This window comes from Chiloscyllium plagiosum, unplaced genomic scaffold (assembly GCF_037043375.1).
Source record: "Chiloscyllium plagiosum isolate Xiang-an unplaced genomic scaffold, Cpla_swu_hap1 HiC_scaffold_19, whole genome shotgun sequence".
NCBI classification, from domain to species: domain Eukaryota; kingdom Metazoa; phylum Chordata; class Chondrichthyes; order Orectolobiformes; family Hemiscylliidae; genus Chiloscyllium; species Chiloscyllium plagiosum.
In genome coordinates, this window is record NW_028270157.1 from 12,285,066 (window position 1) to 12,304,722 (window position 19,657).

Sequence of the window (19,657 nt, forward strand, 5' to 3'; positions counted from 1 at the left end):
AATGACAAATGGAATTCACGATCACAAAGGCGCAAGGTGGTTAATTTTGGTAGCAAGAGTAAGTGGTTGTATATTCCAAAAAAGATAAGAATTTAAATGTTCAGGAGATCTGGAAATATGGAAACACACATTATTAAAAATGGAGCACAAGTTGATGAGGCTAGAAAGATGGAAAAGAAACGTTCTGGGATTCACTATAAAATGAAATGAGGCTAAGTAATGCTACATTAAACTAAAGTCTTGGTTCGACCATGTTTTAAATCCTCTCTGTAATTCCAACCAACCTCGATATTAAAAAACTATATATTGGACGTACTATAGAAAATGCAGAGAAGATTACCAAGTATTGTTAACCAGAATTGGGAAGGTTCAATCGGTTAGATCTGGAGAAACTGTTTCCAATTGTAGAAACAACCACAATATAAGGAACAAAGCTATAAATCATTGATAAACCAAATAAATAATTCTGGATATACTTCTTTGCATATGAATATGATGAGAATGTGATGAGAATGTGATGAGAATGTGAAATTCACTGCAATGTGGTGGTTGAGTTGATAACATTGATGCATTCAAGGGAAGGCTTTGTAAATACATGATGGAGTAGGAAATAGAGAGGTGGAGGGCAGGGCAGGTAAAGGTCATTAGGGTGGGGGAATAGAGGTCAGTTAGACGTGTGTAGCATAAACACAGACATAAACTCATCAGTTGTAATGGTTCTGTAAGTGTACATTTTATATATCTTTGGGTTCCAAGTAGTTTTTATCCTATAAATTAAAAATGGACGAAGTCAAATCCAGATGTCATGTTTGCCACAAATTTGAATTTTCATTCCATTGAATGTGCAGATTATATCAAAAACTGTGCAATCTAAATGAGAAAACTAGAGTCTTTCAATATGCACCAGAAGAACAAGTAACTTTACTACACTATCAACTAGACTACCAGTTGATCTGCAGGCATTTCTCCAATTGGAATCTGAAGAATGCTATAAATATACTTCTACCTTGAAATTTTCTACCATCTTCTATACTCGCTAGAACAATATGGATTAGATGTACTCACTCTAAGGCCCTCTACTATCCTCTGTACCACATTACCAACAGTTCAAAATGCACACAACTACAGCAGTGTATCTATGGAAAAGTCTCAGCAGTTGAATGGACATTTACTATACTATGGAATGATGTGGTATCAATATTCACTGAGGATTGGACAGATATGAGGCAAGGAATAAATCAGAGCCAAATAAATCACCAGTTTCTAAGAGAATGTTTACTCTGTCAAATCAACAACAAAAGTTATTCTTCTTGCTTTGATTTCAGCTTCAGGTCATAATAGCTTAGCAATTATTCAGAGATACTTTAAGAGGATAAACAAAGTGGAGCTCCCTACTTATTGAGACCATGTTTCTGCTACTACATACATGTAACATAATTGTTCTATAAGACAACCACTTTCTCCACAAATATTCATTATTGTCAGAATGTGGCATATTTGAACCATTTGGTGAGAAACACTTTGTGCCCAATTTAGATTACATACATTTGTATTTTGTTTATTATTCACAATAAATTGCTTTAGATCCATTCTACTATAGAATGGCATGGATTTGTCAGAGTACCCCTCTGTTTACAATTGTGCAACGGGATGTACAATAACATTTAGGTCTAGTTTTAACTCAAATCAAAAACTATTCACTTTCACAGAGTTAAAATCAGGTCATTATGTGAATACATTTTTGAGAATTCAATTAAAAAAGAGCTGTGAAAAGATCAAAAATTAAGTGTTAAACTATATTAACATGGCATGTAGCAAATTTATACATTGTTTTGGCCTAAATTAATTTTTTGACTAAGCATTTGTATCAACTTTCAAATGATGAGTATTTTCCTTTTGTATAACAAAAGATAATTTTCCATAATTGTCTCATTATAAATATTATAGTTACAGAATTTATTCAATCCTTTACAACAAAACATAGTAGTTGTGACATTTTAGGGTGAAGAATTCTCCTCAGTAATTAAACAATGTTGCTGTCTTGTGTACAGGTGAAATGGTGCAAGCAATTTTCTGAAAGAGTTGGTGAAGTAGTCAAGTTTTGGATCCAATGGTAATGTGTTATTAATTACATTTCCTTTTGTTTCAATGCTTATACACATTATTGCTATAGGTAAGTATTCTGTGTATGAAATAAAAATTAACCAGTGTTTTAAAAGCTGAGGTAACCTTTTCACATTACCACATCTGAATTCCTGACCTCAACCAGTCATATTTTAAACTAAGTAGAGTATGATTAAGTTAGAAATAATATATTGAAAAACATTGCATGTATGTCTTGCCGTATTAAAAACATAAAAGTAAAATATTAATCCACTAAATTATTTTGGTCTGTCTGTCTCCCACTTGCACACACATAGATATCAACATATACACACATACAGGAATCCATTTGTAAATGTAAACTTGATGCAAAATAAAGACAGGAAGTCAGCTTATTTCCACGGTCAGCCTACAAAGCACCTGACAACTAAGTAGATAGCTCTATCATAGGGTTTGCATGGACTGTTACACAAGATTCTATTGTTTGAAATATTTACAGGTGAAGGTTTCTCTTTTTTGTGTTTGGTTACAAGCGATTCCCTTGCGTGAGACACAGAGAAAAGGAAATGGTGCAGGCAGGATGCTGTGTCCTAAATGGAGCCTGCCCAATTCCAGATATGTTTATATTAAAAATGTCATTTTATCTTTTTCTGATAACACTCCAGTGAAGCACCTTGGGATCTTCTCCTACATTGAAGCCACTTAACGAATAAAAGTTGTTGCTGTAAAAGGTATGATGTCCTATCCAAGGTCATCTTCTCTCTGCAGTACACTCACACAATTATTTATGCCCAAGTGCATTCTTTCACAGACGGTCTTTCCGAGTGTCTTATACCACAATGATAGTGTTCCTCCCTCTGGGCTAGACAGTTTGTGTTCACCTCACCTCAGAAGTGTGTTACATAAGGGCTACTTTAATATTTTCTTCTTTCAATATCTTTGCACATCGTTTTGTTTAACAACTTAAACTTATACAAAGCACTGTAATGGAAGATTTGAGTGGAGCAATCAATCAGTAGGTGACTTTGACAAACTGACATATACCTTTCAATGTCATTTCTATTAAAACATTAGAACCTACATTTAGTTCAAAGAAATTCAGAGGCACAGGAAGGAAGTAAAACACCTGACATCTAATTGTTTAATTACAAATTATTTTCAATGAACTATCACAATGTCTGCAGTAATGAACAACACTAGCTTCAGCTCTTTGACTATTAGAGCCCAATGGTCACCCCCTTAATATGCATGAAGATTGAACACCAGCTACACAATAAAATCAGCGAAGAAATTTAGGAACTGCTTAATAGATGATGATCGGAATTTTTCTTACTAAATTGATTTCTTACATGTGAATATTGGAAGTGTGCATTTTTGGAGCACTGCATTGCAATGGAAATATCTCAAAATCATAGGAACAGGCCAATCAGCCTAATTGGACTACACCAGGGTTTATGAACCTACATGAACCTACTCCCACTCTTCTTGATGTCACTCTATCAGCGTCCCCTCCTAATCCATTCTACCTCAGGCACAGATTCCCCTTAAATGTACCTTGTTTCAATCACTTCCGACGCTGCCACATTCCACATTCTCTCCACTCTCTCAGCCTCTAACTTTAACCACGAATGTTATTTATAGCAGTTCATAGAGCTGTGCCCCACAAGCTTGTCCAGATCATTTTGGCAGATGAGTCAAATATTTCTGGAAATCCAAAATAAAGACAGAAATGTTCAGCAGATTTGGCAGCATGTGTGAAGAGAGGTAATTTTCCCAGCCCCCGTGATGGCAGAGGTCATGAAAACAAGGGAAGGTTGTGTCAGAACGACTCCCCAGTACATTTCCATCTGAACTCAGATTCAATGCCCAGGAGAGGTGGACAGCACTTTTCCACCAGTGGACTTATTCCCACCCCGTGACCATTCGGAAGGGCCACCAGCTCAATGGAGGTGGCCCCTTGCCATTGGAGTGGGGGGGCTCACCAGAACCAGACTCCGTTGTCCATTGATGGGGCTGTGAACATGAAATCCATTTCAGCTGAGGGTCTTCCCCTCCATTCAGATGGACACAGCGGCCTAGGCTTTGTGTCACTGCTGTGCCACCGAGCAAGGGAGTCTCCATACTAAAGTAGCTTCGCACTTCCTGACCTGCCTGAGCAGTGCCCACCTCTTCTGGTGCAGCCAGCAAAGCTCCAGAGCAGTCTGCACTATGGTTGCAATAGGAGCACAATATGCTGAATCCACCTAAACAGGATGGTGAGTGTGGAGACAGCCAGTAAGGAACCCAGTCCCCCACATGGTGCCAGCAAATGTGACTTCAGGACACCACTTTGGTCCCTAAAATCGGATCCCAAAGTGCACAACTGCATCCAGCAAAATATTTCAGATTGATGAGTCAAATGTCAGTGGTAGGGAAACTATTGGAGAAAGTACTGAAAGAGAAAACTCATTCCCATTTAGAGAGGAAGCTTTGATCAGGGATAATCAGCAAGGCTTTGTCTATCGGGGTAATGCCTAACGATCCGGAAGAATGTTTTGAGGAACTGTCTGGATGAGGCAGTTGATGTAGTTTATATAGATTTCAGCAAGGCTTTTGACAAGGTTCCAGAATGGAAACTGGATAAAGAAGGTAAAAGCTCATTGTGGGCAGAGTAACTTGATAAGATGGATCCAAAGTTGGTTTAGTGATAGGAGACAGGTGGTGATGGTAGAAGGCTATTTGTGTAACTGGAATCTGGTGTACAGGGATGTTCAGTGCTGGGCCCTTTCATGTTTGCAACATTCATAAATGATGTACATGAGAATGTGGGAGGGATGATAGGAACATTTGCAGATGTCACAAAGATTGGCCAAATGGTTGACAGTGAGAAGGGTTACAGGAGGATGTAGATGGCTTGGTCAGATGGAACGATCAGTGGCAGATGGGATTTAACCCTGATAAAAATGAGATACTGCACTTTGGAAGAAGGAACAAGACAAGGGAGTGCTCAATGAATGGCAAGATATTAGAAAGCTCAGAAGATCAGAGGGATCTTGGGATGCTTGACCCACAGATCCCTGCAGCTGGCAGAGCAGGTTAATAGGGTGGTTAAGAAAGCAAATGGGGCACTTGTCTTTATCATCATGGTATACATTATAAGAGTAGGTTATGTTGGAGCTGTACAATATGTTGATTAGGCCACAGCTGGAGTGCTGTGTGCAGTTCTGGTCACCACACAACAGCAAGACTGGGATTGCACTGAAGGGAGGACAGAGGAGCTTCACTGGGATCTGGAATGGAGTATTTCAGTGATGAAGAGAGGCTGGGGTTGTTTTCTTTAGAGCAGAGAGATTGAAGAGGGGGACTTGATAGAGGTGTAAAAGACCATAAGCACAGACAGGATGAATAAGAAGCAGTGGTTTGCCTTATTTGAAAGGTCAATAACAAGGTGTATAATTTTAAAGTGGAAGGCAGAGGGAATGTGAGGAAAACCTTTTTAACCCAGAGGGTAGAGGAGCCTGGAATTTACTGCCTTGTAGGGTAGCTCAGATGAAACCCTCAGAACCTTTAAAACGTACTTGGGTGATTACCTAAAGTGTCATGACAGTCAATGCTATGGGTGTAGTGTGAGAAAGTGAAACTAGTGTAGCTCGCAATATACTTTTGGGAGTACAGACTTGCTGAGCTAAAGGGACTCTTCTGTTTTGTATAATGCTGTGACATTTTGAAAAGCTACTGAAAGAAACACTAACTCTGTCTTTCTCTACAGGTCCTAATAGACCGACTGAATGTGTCTATAATTTTCAGTTTTTATTCCAATTCTTTGATATACTTTGGATCCGAATCCAATGGCCATATTTAATCGGGCATCCTACCTGTGTTCCTGAACTCAGCATAACTTAATACTTATTATCATTCTATTAATAACAAGGAGAGCTTGCCAGTCTTAGTTCCTCATATTGTCATGGACACCAGAGAAGGTCCAAAGGTACATCTTTACTTAACAACACTGCATTGCTAATCTCTAGCACCATCTCAATAATCATGATTCATCAGTTTGTCAATGAAACTAAATATGCAGCAATAGAAGTGAATGCACATCAGCAAAGTTGAAGAGTTATTTCACCTTTCAACAGATCAGATTTTAAAATATGTAACTAAGGACTGAGTTATAGAGTCATAGGTTCATACTGCGCTGAAACAGACCTTTCAGTCCAATTCGTCCGAGCTGACCAGTTTTCCCAAACTAAACTAGTCTCAATTGCCTGTGTTTGACCCATATCCCTCCAAACCTTCCCTACCTATCTACCTGTCCAAATCTCTTTTAAATATTGCAATGGTACCTTTCATCCATCATTTCCTCTGGCAGTTTATTTATATATGCACCACCCTCTGTGTGAAAAGGTTGCCCCTCAGGTTCCTTTTAAATCTTTCCCCTCTCCCCTTAAAACTGTGCCTCATAATTTTGAATTCCCAACCTTAGGGAAAGACTTTTGCTATTCATCTTATCCATGCCCCTCATGATTTTATAAACCTCAAGAAGGTCACCCTTTAACTTCATATGCTTCAGGGAAAAACGTCCCAGTCTATCCAACCTCTCCTCACAATTCAAACCCTCTAGTCCCCATAACATTATTGTACATTTTTTCTGCACCCGGTCTAATTTAATGACATCCTTCCTACAGCAGGGCAGCCAGAATTGGAGCAGTACTCCAAACATGGCCTCACCAATGTCTTGTACAGCCACAACATTTCATCCCAATTCCTATATTCGATGCTTCCTCCCATGAAGTCAAACATGTCAAAGTCTTCTTCACAACCCTGTTGTCACAAAACAAGTCCCTTTTTTTCGAAAAGCTGTTCCTTGGCTCAAGGAGACTCTGGCTATGATTTATTTCAGACGGGTAATAAACTGGGCCGGACTCCAATCAGTCTGGTTTGGTACAGAAATGAAAAGGATTTTGAGAGGCCTTTTGTTTATATGTAAACAGATGAGACTTCAGGCCAAAGTGGTCATGTTTTAGAAGTGACCTGTATAATGAAAGGGGAATGGTCAGTTGTCTAGTTGAACAATTTAGTTCAGTCCTGAACTGGTTGGGAGTTCAACAGTGAGCTGTGTGGAAACTCTCTCCCTTTCTCTCTTTTGCCCTTCAACTTCAACCTGAAAGCATATGTTCCATTTATACTGGTTTTCAAAGGGAATTTGCATATTAGGACTTGTTTGTACATTCAGAACAGCATACTTAAGTCTAGTTTGGATAGACTGAGTTCTGTAGGGGTTCTTTATTCTGTTCTTTGTGCTTCATTGTGTAATTTTTTGAAGAATTTTTGTCCGTTTTAAAATCTAGTAGTCAACCTCGCTAATTTACTCCAGGTAATTTTCACTGTACACTTACCAAAACAAATTGCAAAGTTATGGTCTGGGCTGCCTGCTTAAGAATGTTTTGAGTGGTCTGGCCTAGTCCATAACACTGCCTACCTGTGGACATTTGCCCAGCTGATCAGGATTCCATTGTACTCTTAAGTAACATTCTTCACTGCCCATTATACCACCAATTTTGATGTCATCCTCAAACTTACTATCTTTGCTTTCTATATCTGCATCCAAATCATTTATGTAAATGATAACCAATGATGGACCCAGTACTGATCCCTGCAGAACACCGTTGGTCACAGGTGTCCAGTCTGAACAACAACTCTCTACCACCACCCTCTGTCTCCTACCTCCAAGCCAATTTTGTATCCAATTGGCTAGGTCTCCCTGAAGCCCATGTGACTTAACCTTACTAACTAGTCGGTCATGTAGAACCTTGTCAAAGACTTTGCTAAAGTCCATGTAGACAATGTCTACCACTCTGCCCTTATCCATCTTCTTGGTTAAATCCTCCAAAAACTCAGTCAAGTTTGTGGGGCACACACAAAGCTATGCTGACTATCCTTAATCAGTTCTTGTCTGATTAGATTCCCTACAGTGTGGAAACAGGCCCTTCAACCCAACAAGTCCTCACCGACCCTCCGAAGAATAACCCATCCAGACTCATTTCCCTACATTTACCCCAACTAATGCATCTAACACTACGGGCAATTTAGCACGGCCAATTCACCTAACTTGCACATTTTTGGATTGTGGGAGGAAACCGGAGCACCTGGAGGAAACCCATGCAGACACGGGGAGAATGTGCAAATGCCACATAGGCAGTCGCCCGAGGCTGGAATCAAACCCGGGTCCCTGGCGCTGTGAGGCAGCAGTGCTAACCACTGAGCCACTGTGCTGCCTCAGAATCCTGTCCAACAACTTACCCACCACTGACGTCAGACTCACTGGTCTATAGTTCCCAGGCTTTTCCTAGCAGCCTTTCATAAATAAAGGCACAACATTAGCCTCCCTCTAGTCTTCCAGCACCTTACTTGTGGATATAGTGGCCCTGCAATTTCCTCCTTAGCTTCCCACAGTGTTCTGGGATACACTTAGAATCACAGAGTCATAGAGATGTACAACATGGAAACAGATCCTTCAGTCCAACTCATTCATGCCAACCAGATATCATAACTAAATCCTGTCCTATTTGCCAGCAATTGTCCCATATCCCTCTAAACTCTTCCTATTCATATACCCATCTAGATGCCTTTTAAATGGTGCAATTGTATCAACCTCCACCACCTCCACTGGAAGCTCATTCCATGCACACATCACCCTCTGCATGAAAAAGTTGCCCCTTAGATCCCTTTTAAATCTTTCTCCTCTCACCTTAAACCTATGCTCTCTACTTTCGGACTCTCCAACCCCGAGGAAAAGTCTTGGACTATTTACCCTACCCATACCCCTCATGACTTTATAAATTTCTATAGGGGTCACCCCTCAGTCTCCAATGCTCATGGGAAGACAGTCCCAGTCTATCCAGGCTCTCCCTGTAGCTCAAAGCCTCCAACCCTGGCAACATCCTTGTAATGATTTGGAGATGCCAGTGTTGGACTGGGGTGTACAAAGTTACAAATCACACAGCACCAGGTTATAGTCCAATAGGTTTAATTGGAAGCACACTAGCTTTTGGAGCGCCGCTCCTTCATCCACCTGATGAAGGAGCGGCGCTCCGAAAGCTAGTGCTTCCATTTAAATCTGTTGGACTATAACCTGGTGCTGTGTGATTTGTAACATCCTCGTAATCTTTTCTGAATCCTTTCAAGTTTCACAACATCCTTCCGATAGGAGGGAGAGCAGATTGATCGGGTCCTGGTGATTTATCTATCTTTATTTCTGCACTTTAAGACCTCTGGCATCTCTTCTTCTGAAATGTGGGCTGTTTACATGGCATCAACATTTATTTCCCCATGTTCTGGGGCTTCCAAGTCTTTCTATACAGTGTTTACCGATGTGATAGTTTTAGACAGTAGCTTAAACTTACATAGCACCCTTAATCAAGGGTGTTCTTTTGGACTGGAGAGTCCAAAACCAGAGGTCAGAGTTTAATAGTTTGGGGTAGACCATTTAGAACTAAGATGAGGAGAAATTTCTTTATGCAGAGAGTCATGAGCCTGTGAAATTTTCTGCCACAAAAAGCAGTTGAAGCTAATCACTGAATATTTTCAAGAAGGAGTTAAATATAGATCTTAGGGCGAACAGAATCAAAGGGTATGGGAAGAAAGCAAGAACAGGGTACTGATTTGGATGATCAGACATGATCATGTTGAATGACAAAGCAAGCTTGAAGGGCTGAGTGCCTGTTCCTGTTCCTATTTTCTCTGTTTCTCCCAAACATCCCAAGCACACTTGTTGTCCTCTGTCATAAAGGTTCACCCTCGGGCAGTATGCAGATAACAGCCATCTTAACATCAATGTCTAGTTTACCTGGGTGAGATACATGTTTACTTCCAGGGCTTTCTTACTGTTCCATGTTAACATTAACATTTATTCTCATCCTTCATCAGTTCTCTGCCAGAAGGCAGGTCAGACCCACAATGCTACAACAAGGGGCAAAGCAACATGGACGGGTCAAGGAGGCAGACTTTGAATCCACCCCAGGCAGAATAGTGATCAAATGTGATCCGCACCAACTAGCAGCAACCCCTCACCTCCCCATTCTAACAAAACCACGCTTCACCCCCACAAGTGGCCCAAGTTGCTATGACAACATACACTCTTTCATGCATGCTGTAGACCTGTAGATACTAATTGTAGATGCTCCAATTTTCTTTCTATTACATGACTGACCAGCAATCCCTCCACTCTCAGTGCATATTTTGGAAGGATTTACAAGGTGATACTCAGGCTGTTTGGTCACGTAATTAATGCATGTCCTTTGGTTATCAAATCTTGGGCTATGACTTTGAACACAGAGCTTCTGACCTAGAAACAGGAACACTACCCATTGATGCACAAGATCTTTATGCACTTTTTGTTTTGAATCAGAAAATAGAAATGCATTTTTTCATTGCACCAGCAATAGTTTCAGATGCATATGCTGGGAGATTATTGCTTCCCCTCATCAGCAGTTTTAAATGAGCCTGAATACTACCCCCCAACCCTGCAAACTAGGGTGAGTCTCCTGAGAGGTTAAAAATCACACAACACCAGGTTATAGTCCAACAGGTTTAATTGGAAGCACACTAGCTTTCGGAGCGACGCTCCTTCATCAGGTGATTGATGAAGGAGCGTCGCTCCGAAAGCTAGTGTGCTTCCAATTAAATCTGTTGGACTATAACCTGGTGTTGTATGATTTTTAACTTTGTACGCCCCAGTCCAACACCGGCATCTCTGAATCATGTCTCCTGAGAGGAGATTTCTTCTTATAATTTTGGTCTCACAGTTTACAAAGTGTGCATTTGTGCCAGGCCAGCCCATTAACATCCTGGAACTTACAGTTTTGACCAGAAACTGAACTGGACCAGCCATTTAAATCCATTGGCTATAAGAGCAGGTCAGAGACTGGGAATCCTGCAGCAATAACTCACCTCTTAACTCCCAAAGCCTTTCCACCATCTACATGGGACTACAGAAATGAGATGGAATGCTCCCCAGTTACCTGCATGAGTGTAGCTCCAACATTGAAAGACGTTTAACACTATCCACGCTAAAGCAATTTGTTTGACTGGCACCACAGCCACAAACATTCACACTCTCCAATACTCATTAGCAGCATTGTACAAGATGCACTGCGGAAATTCACCAAGGTTCCTTTGACAGCATCTTCCAAACTCACTACCACTACCACCTGAAAGGACAAGGGCAGCAGATACATGGGAATACCACCACCTGCAAGTTCCCCTCCAAGCTACTCACCATCCTGACTTGAAAATACAACACCGTCCCTTCAGTGTCGCTGGGTCAGTACTTGGAACTCCCTCCCTAAGGGCATTGTGGATCTACAGCACATAGACTGCAGCGGTTTGAGAGGGCAACTCACCACCTCTTTCTCAAGGGAAACTGGAGATGGGCAATAAATGCTGGAATCCGTCAGTGACACCCTGCATTCCATGAGGGAATTTAAAATATGTCACTGGGAACACTGTTTAAATGTTCCCAAGCTTTGAGTCTGAAGGTTCTGCTTTCAAGCCCTACTCCGGTTCCTGAGAACTTCTTCCCACTGACATTCCAGTGCAGTGCTAGCTGAGTGCTCACCTCTGGGGAGACCAACTGAGATATTGAACTGAGGACATCCTGCTCCCCTAAGGCGGATGTATTTGCAAGAGGATAAGTGGAGAGTTCTCTCTGATGTAAACCACATTCAACATTCCATTTGATACTTGGTATATGGGTGTGTACGGTAGCTTGTAGTCTGTGTGCTGGTTTCCTGCATTGCGAAGGTGGAACACCATCAAAAATGCTACATTAATTGTAGAGTGGTTTGGTTTGAGACAGTCAGAGAAGTGCCGATCACTGATGGGATATTTTTTTAAAATTTCAATCAATCTGAATATTACGCCCATATTATCCAAACTACAGAGGTGTTTTGTTTTCACATTCTCAGGGGGTTTGCAAGTGGAATCCTCTGCCCCAGAAGGTAGTGGATGCTGCAGTCCTTAAATTTACTCAAGGCTAATTTAGATAGATTTTTAACAAACAAGAGTAATGGGGCAGATATGAAAATCAGAGATGAGAACACAGCCGTATTAAAATTAAAAAAAAGAAAGGACTGGCTGTGGAGAGCGAAACAGTTTGTGTTTCAGTATTCCTGGGAATTGAATGATGGGGAAGGTTTGGCCTACTCCTGCTGCTATGAACCAATGACGGGGAGGACTTGTGCTGAGAGTTAATGAAACTTGTTCCTGAAGAACTCGCTCTCTCTCTCTTTTTCTTTCTTTCTCTGCGGGTTAAAACTGCCGATTCTGACAAGTCTGTCCATCATCACCTCGCAGAGACCTCGATGTAAAGGCTGCACAGAGGCAAGAGGTGAGAGACCGGAGGGAGAAATGATCGAAGTAAAGATCCAGTTAAACATGGTCTCTACATTTCTTACGCATTTGCATTAAAAAGCATGAACATTTCGGATGGAGGAGTCGCTGGAGTGGAAGCGTTAGCCCTGCTTTCTTCCCATAGATGCTGCCAGACCTGTTGGGCTTTACCAACAATTGCTGTTTTTGTTTCTCAAGTTCGAATATCTTTGACAATCAGAAAGTGGTTTCACGCGATCCCTGGTTGATCCCTGAGCCTTGGGGGGGTAGGGAGAAGGTTCTGCAGAACCCTGGTTTCTGGGCAGGTTGGGGAGGGGGGATGACCAGAACTGTCCCAAACACCCTCCCAAATTACCTCAGTCAAAAGTCAAACGACACCAGGTACCTCCTAACTGATTAAAGCATTCAACAAGGGCAATTAATTTTAAAGTTGTTAACTTTTTACTTTCAATACTGTGACTTTTACCTCTCTGTCATACCACACCCTGAGCGGAGCTGCGAAATCTTGCAATGTCAAATAAACCTGTTGGACTATAACCTGGTGTCATTTAATTTTTGATCTTGCCCACTGCATCTCCATATTAACTCAACATGCCTTCCAGAAAATTGCCCATGTATCTGGGGACCCGCTCCCAGGTAGCCTGGGTGAGCCAGGAGTATGAAAGTGATCCAAGAACAGTCCTTAAAGCTTCAACCGAGACAGTAATGTCAACCTTAGTGCTGGCACAGAAGGGAGGTGGGGAACATGTGAGGACATAAACGGCGTAGAAATGTATGGGGGGCGGGAGCGGGAATCTTTTGGGAAAGAAAGGCAAATCAGAGAAACTAGAAAGGAATAAATTTGCAGATTGGTCTGGGTATAGAACAAGGTATACAACAGAAATTGCTGGAAAATCTCAGCACTCTGGAGAGAAATCACAGTTAGCACGTCTGGTCCAGGGACCCTTCCTCAGAACGTGCAAAGCGGTTCGCTGGCCATATCAGCACTGAATGGTGACTACCCCTTTTCCATGAGCTCTGTGATGGAATGGAATCGGGTGTAAAATGGGATCATGAGGAATTATGAAGGGTGCCACGTCAAATCAAAGATTCTGACCGCAATCAGCTCGTATGCATAAGCTTCCAGCGTGTGTTCCCTCCCAGTGTAGTCATTCCCACCGACCTAATGCTCTCTTAAGTTCTTCCACAGCAACCAGGCGGAAGAATGCAAACAGGAAAACATCGGGGGAGATACTGTGGAGCTGCTTAGGTGGACCAGATCGATTCATGTCTGGGGTGCAACTACTCCCCCGAGGTAAATCCCCGGAGGGCGCCTAGCAGATGAGGGACAGTGTCTTTTTGAATTTTCGGGAGTCCAGGCTGGGGGGGTCTTTTCTCTGCATTAGAGAGGGCGACGTAAGGCAACAACAACAAACACCTTCAGTGCTATTTCCCACCTTGTGTGGAGGCTGACAACGAAGAAATCCTGGCACTTACCCTCGCACACAGTAACTCCTCAGTAAGTTAGCGCTGAAGGAGCAGCGTTAGTGATACCTCCCGACCAGGAGAGAGCTGGGTTCACATCCCGCTAGCTCTGCATTTTAACAAGTTGACCAAAAATATTGCAAACGTCGCGCGGCAAAATTTTCCAACGCCGGCACTCTAACCCAAATCCAAATTCCTTCGCGCTCTGCAGACAATCTAACATTCACTTCCCATTTTTCTGCTGACCGGGACATCCCTAAGAATTAAAGGTGAACAAATAGCTCCTTAACCCCGGGAGACATTGACTGTAACAGAGAAACTCGCATAAACTTGAGTTAACGTTTTGAGGGTGCATTCTGAAGGAGTGCCCCACGTTAACTCTCTCTACTCTCTCTGAGTTTGTCAAGCACTCTCTTTGTTTGGTATGTCCACACTTTTTTTTTAATTCACATGACGGTTGTAGATGTATCCCATAGTGGTCCCACACTCTAATGCCCAGAGGTACATTCTGTCCAGATTCGACCCTCCCCGTGACATCTTTTGAAGGTTTGGGAAGGTTCAAACCCAAAGTGATTTTAGTCTTTCCCGAGACCGTTTGATTATGCCAATTTTTAAATGACTAAACGTCGGCTCGCAGCCTGGACGTCCAGAGAAAGAGATCCAGACGAAATAAAAAGAAACTTTGCTCACTGGATGGAACACAAATGAGCGCAGCTTCGTATTTTCTGCTAAGGAGTTGATTCGAATTAGTGCCGAAGTGAGTTATAATTGGACTGAACAAGTTTAATGTTAAACAGCACTCTGATAAAGTGGGATAAAATCTCGGCAATTGCATGCTCCCGGCAGCAAGCATTGGGAGAAATCCGGTCCTTTTTTTTGCATCAATCGATTCCTTGAGGGTTTCAAATCGATTGGAGATTGTTCCTTGTTGGATTCCTATAGTGCGTGGCTCCCAGTTTTCTCTGGTTTGAGTGGGATCGGGCGGAGAGAGACGGGGACGTGGGCCGGTTAATGTGGACTATAATCTGGGTTGAACGGGGTGGAAGTAGGTCATTTGGAGAGGGGGGGGGGGTCACACCGCAAATCCGGTACCGTTCCGATGGGTTACCAGAATGCAAACGCTAACCTTGCTTTCTCTCTGCACAGACCTGCTGAGTTCCTCCAGCAGTTTCAGATCTCCAGCATCCGCAGTTATCTGTTTTAGTTAATGTACCTCTCTGTTTTCTCCCCGCCCCCTCGCTGCTGCTGCCAGACCGGGGGCTGAGTTCCTCCAGCAGTTTCAGACTCTCTCTGTTTTATCGAAGCGCCCTTTTAAAGGCATCTCCTACAGCTGGAGCGCCTGAGCCCAGCGTTGGAACAGTAAACGCTTCAAAGGCAGAAATTGCTGGAAAAGCTCAGCAGGTTTGTGGAAGAAATCAGAGTTAACGTTTCAGGTCGAATGAGCCTTCCTTGGAACTGGAAACGTTTCCCCTACGCCAATACCAAATGAAAAAAGCACTCCAAAACAATTTTTTAAAACACACAGAAACAGATAAGAGAGGGTGAAGGAGAAACAACGGGAAAGGTACAGAATTGGAGAGAAAGAATGAAAGGACCCTACCCTTCCATCCATTGAAATGAGGGGGGGGGGGGGGTGTACTTACACAGGGGGCTTGAGATAAGGCTGAAGATTAAACGAGCAAAATGATTCAGTAAGCGAGCAGCCAGATTGGTAAACTGAGCAGCAAATGTACAGAATGAGTCTGAGGGTCAGCGCCAGGGCGGGTTTAACAGGCGGCTGTTCGGTGGCCGGACTCAGCGGTTTGCGGATAACTCCCTTCGGTTAACACCTCCCCCCCCCCCCCCCCCCCCGCTTCCCGAAAGCGCCAAATTCCATGATAGAGGGGGTGAGCGTGGGAGGCCCAAATCCATCTCCTGCCAGCCCCCAGCAAGACAGCGCAGCAAACAAAAAAAAACCGTGGATGTCAAGTGGGAAACTCCATGGTGGGAAAAGAGAGGATCCAAACAGTCTAAAGAGGACCACTGGTCAACATGCCTCCCTCCCCACCGTGTGGTCAAATTCTAAAGAATCAACAGGCAGATGCAAACCGGATTGATCAGGGAGAGCGGGGAGACAGTCGGTTCTATGTGTCAGGGACACACGGGGTTGCAGGGGTTTCTCGATTTGGGCTCGCTCCTTCCTTTTTTACCCAAATCTCTAGTGTCTCTCTTCCCGCGCCCCCTTCTGCATAAGGACCGGGGGCCTGCAGTTGTTTATTGATAATGCCTGCCCTCCAGTCCCAGGCAGAATCCCAAGGCTGGACATCTCCACTCGGATTCACAAGTGATCGGCCTGCCAGCGGAATTCTAATACACAGAGACTTGGGGGGTGGCGTTTCTGCGAACTTTACTCAGCCTCACACACTCATATCCGACCTCCCTCACACTCACAGCCTCACACACTCATATCCGACCTCCCTCACACTCACAGCCTCACACCCTCATATCCGATTTCCCTCACACTCAGCCTCACACATTCATATCCGACCTCCCTCACACTCACAGCCTCACACACTTATATCCAACCTCCCTCACACTCACAGCCTCACACCCTCATATCCGACCTCCCTCACACTCACAGCCTCACACACTTATATCCGACCTCCCTCACACTCACAGCCTCACACACTCATAACCAACCTCTCTTACACAGTCGTTTACCTGTATAGAGTAAGATGTGAGTGGGGCTTTGTGTGAGAGAGAGAAAGATTGGAGCGTATGAGGCTGTGTGTGGGAGAAGGTCGGATATGAGTGTGTGATGTGTATATTCCAACACACAGTCTCATATACTATATATTCCTGAAGAAGGGCTTATGCCCGAAACGTCGATTCTCCTGTTCCCTGGATGCTGCCTGACCTGCTGCGCTTTTCCAGCAACACATTTCCAGCTCTGATCTCCAGCATCTGCAGACCTCACTTTCTCCTCATATACTATACCCTACTCTGTCACACACAGTCTCGCGTACTCATATCCTACTCTCATACACACAGCCTCATACTCGCTCACACATCCATATCCTCTTTTCTTACACACTCAGCCTCACACACCCAGATGTGACTCACACTTAGTGTCACACACAAACAGCTTCACACACTCATATCCGACTCTCACACAGTCTCATACACTCATATCCTATACTCATATACTTATATTCTACTCTCACAGTCTCACACATTCATATCCGACTTTCATTTACACACTCATATCCAACTCATAGACTCATATCCTGCTCTCACACACAACCTCACACATTTATATCCTACTCTGTCATACACAGTCTCACACAGCCTCACACACACTATACAACACAACCTTGCATTGCCTTATATACACAGTCTTACACGTATACAGACCCACAGTCTCACACTCATTTGCACATAGCCTTGCTTACTTTCATATACACTGTCTCAGACACTCCCTAATGGTCATTCTCAGATCTAGCATCTCTTTGATTCATTTACAGAGTTGAATGGGCATACACACACAAGCACCTCTACACTCCGAGCTACACAAACAGCCATACAAACACAGACATGTACAATCTCTCCCATAAAAAAAAGGCATAGCTACACATTCTCGTACGCGCAAGATTGTAAGCACTCGCACATTAGTAGAGTTAGCCAGACATACAAACACACAGGAAAACCGCACACAGCTTTAAACTCAGATATTAACACGTACACATAGGCACACACACACACAGATTCTTAGCCTTTCCCATACCCTTCCACTCATCCTTCACCCTAAAGCATACTCGTACATTTTTTTCCACTGCCGCTCTTCCAACACACACTGGCTCACACTGCTACATACACATTCATTCAGACTTTCCTACACAAACACACCCAACAAAGCCAACCCACGGGACACGATGCCCGTGAGCAATCAGTTAAGCACAAAGATCCCAATAAACCGAGACGTAGGAATAAGGCAGATCTTGTCGGAAATTCAAACGCAATGAACACATTCCAAGGCATGCTAGATATCTCCGCTGTCAGGTTTCAATTCCTCTGAAAACTTAATTTTACGACGATTTCGATTTTTTTTTTACCGTGCCCACAATCCAAGCTGCCATCCTTCGCTATGATCCCAATGTTTTTTTTAAACGCGTGTTGGGCGATTAGCTGGTCACAGTTAGGTGTGTACTGGTGACGACTCGGTGGAAGTGTATTGTTTTTTTTCAAAAAACCTGACACAACAAATCCCCTGGCGAAATGAAACATCGCTTCACTTGGATCACCTACCTGCAGCCCCTCCTTCCTTTACAGGTACCTATCCTCCAGCTTTCCCTAAAGAAAAATGTAGGCGCTGCATTTTGGACCGCTGTAGTTTCACTAAAGTGGAAGCGGGTCGCAAAATCTCCACTCTAATGCTGTCCTTCCACGCTTCCTTCCTCTCTCTATTTCTTCCTCTTTTTTTTTAAACATAGCTCTGATACAAACTCAGCAACAGCACACACACACACACAGTCCTCCCCATCCCACCTAAAATATACATTTAAAAAGCCCTATCTTACCGAGATCAGAGCGCGGCGCTCCCTGCAGCACTCAATACTTCACTCCATCTCTTGATGTGCTGGCTTTTCCTCCTGTAGTTTCCCCTCGCTCTCTCCTGTGGGGAAGCCGATTGGACAGATCGATTCACCTCCTGGAAATCTGCATCCATGTAGATCTCTAACAGACGACAACAACACCCTTCCACTCCCCCACCCCGCCACCAAAAAAAAATCTGGGGAACCGTAAGGAAATAAATTACTTGGTTCACCCAGACCAACTCCCTCACTGAGTTGCCCAGTCCAAGGAGATGTTGAGATCTGTCAAGTATGAGTCCAAGTGATATCTGGGATGGGTTCCTTCTCCATCAACCCTGTCTGTGTGTGTGTGTTTTTTTTAAATAGCCTGGTCAATATAGTGGCTGTTCACGCTGCCTGTCAGATCTCTCTGCTCGTTATCTGGAGGACAGGAGGATTTAATAAGGAGTGTGTTTCTGTTCCATGAGGAATCTCGTGTGTTCCACTCGCCCTCCAACCCCGCCCCAAACTGTCAAGGATGCAATTATGGCGGGGAGGGGGGTTGGGTCGGGAAGGAGTCCCTCATTCAAAACATGGACCGAATGGCAAATTCATGAAAGTCTGGGTTAAACTGCAACTCGAGCGGGATGCTCAATGACAGCAAACAACGCCAGCAACTAACATGTGTTAGTCAATCATAACAATCATGTTCAGACCTCGGGAATCCAAGGCTGTCCCAATAATGAGGTTCTGAGGGGGGGGGGGGGGGGAACAGTTATTTCAGCTTTTATTTCCCCTACCTCCTCTGGCTAGTTATCAAATTGATCACGAATGCTAATTTGATCTGATTCCACCAACACGTTAAAATCGAAACCTCTCCTTCGGAACACCCTGAACTGCAAACAACAAACAGGGAGACATACTATTAGCATGACTTTCTCATTGTTGACGACTGTCCGTGTTGTCAACATTGCGACCAGGTATCGACTATTCAAGGTTAGAAGGTGAGTGAGAGGCACTCGAGTCGATTTCTAAGGGCTGCTTGATGATAAAACCTAAGTCTCTGTCTCCCTCAAGAGTATGTGTGTGGTTTTACAACGAGTCCTCTTTTTGCTATCGAAATGCCTGCAGACTCAACGGCGGCAGTTCCCGTTTTACTTTCCACTCAGTTT

The 19,657-nt window shown here is 43.3% G+C and overlaps 1 protein-coding gene across 3 annotated transcripts in view; it reads right to left on the reverse strand.

The window, feature by feature from the left end:
- LOC122559859 (chemokine-like protein TAFA-2) overlaps nucleotides 1-19,400 on the reverse strand; it is a 289,286-nt gene extending 269,886 nt beyond the window's left edge. Inside the window, exon 1 of one of the 3 annotated variants that reach the window (XR_015760509.1) lies at nucleotides 18,492-19,397. The gene's annotated coding sequence lies outside the window, so the exon portion shown is untranslated. Of the gene's footprint in view, nucleotides 1-18,219; nucleotides 18,325-18,491 lie in introns of those variants that run through there. The other 2 variants (XR_015760510.1, XM_043709983.2) reach the window with 2 other exon arrangements.
- Nucleotides 19,401-19,657: the final 257 nt, after the last annotated feature.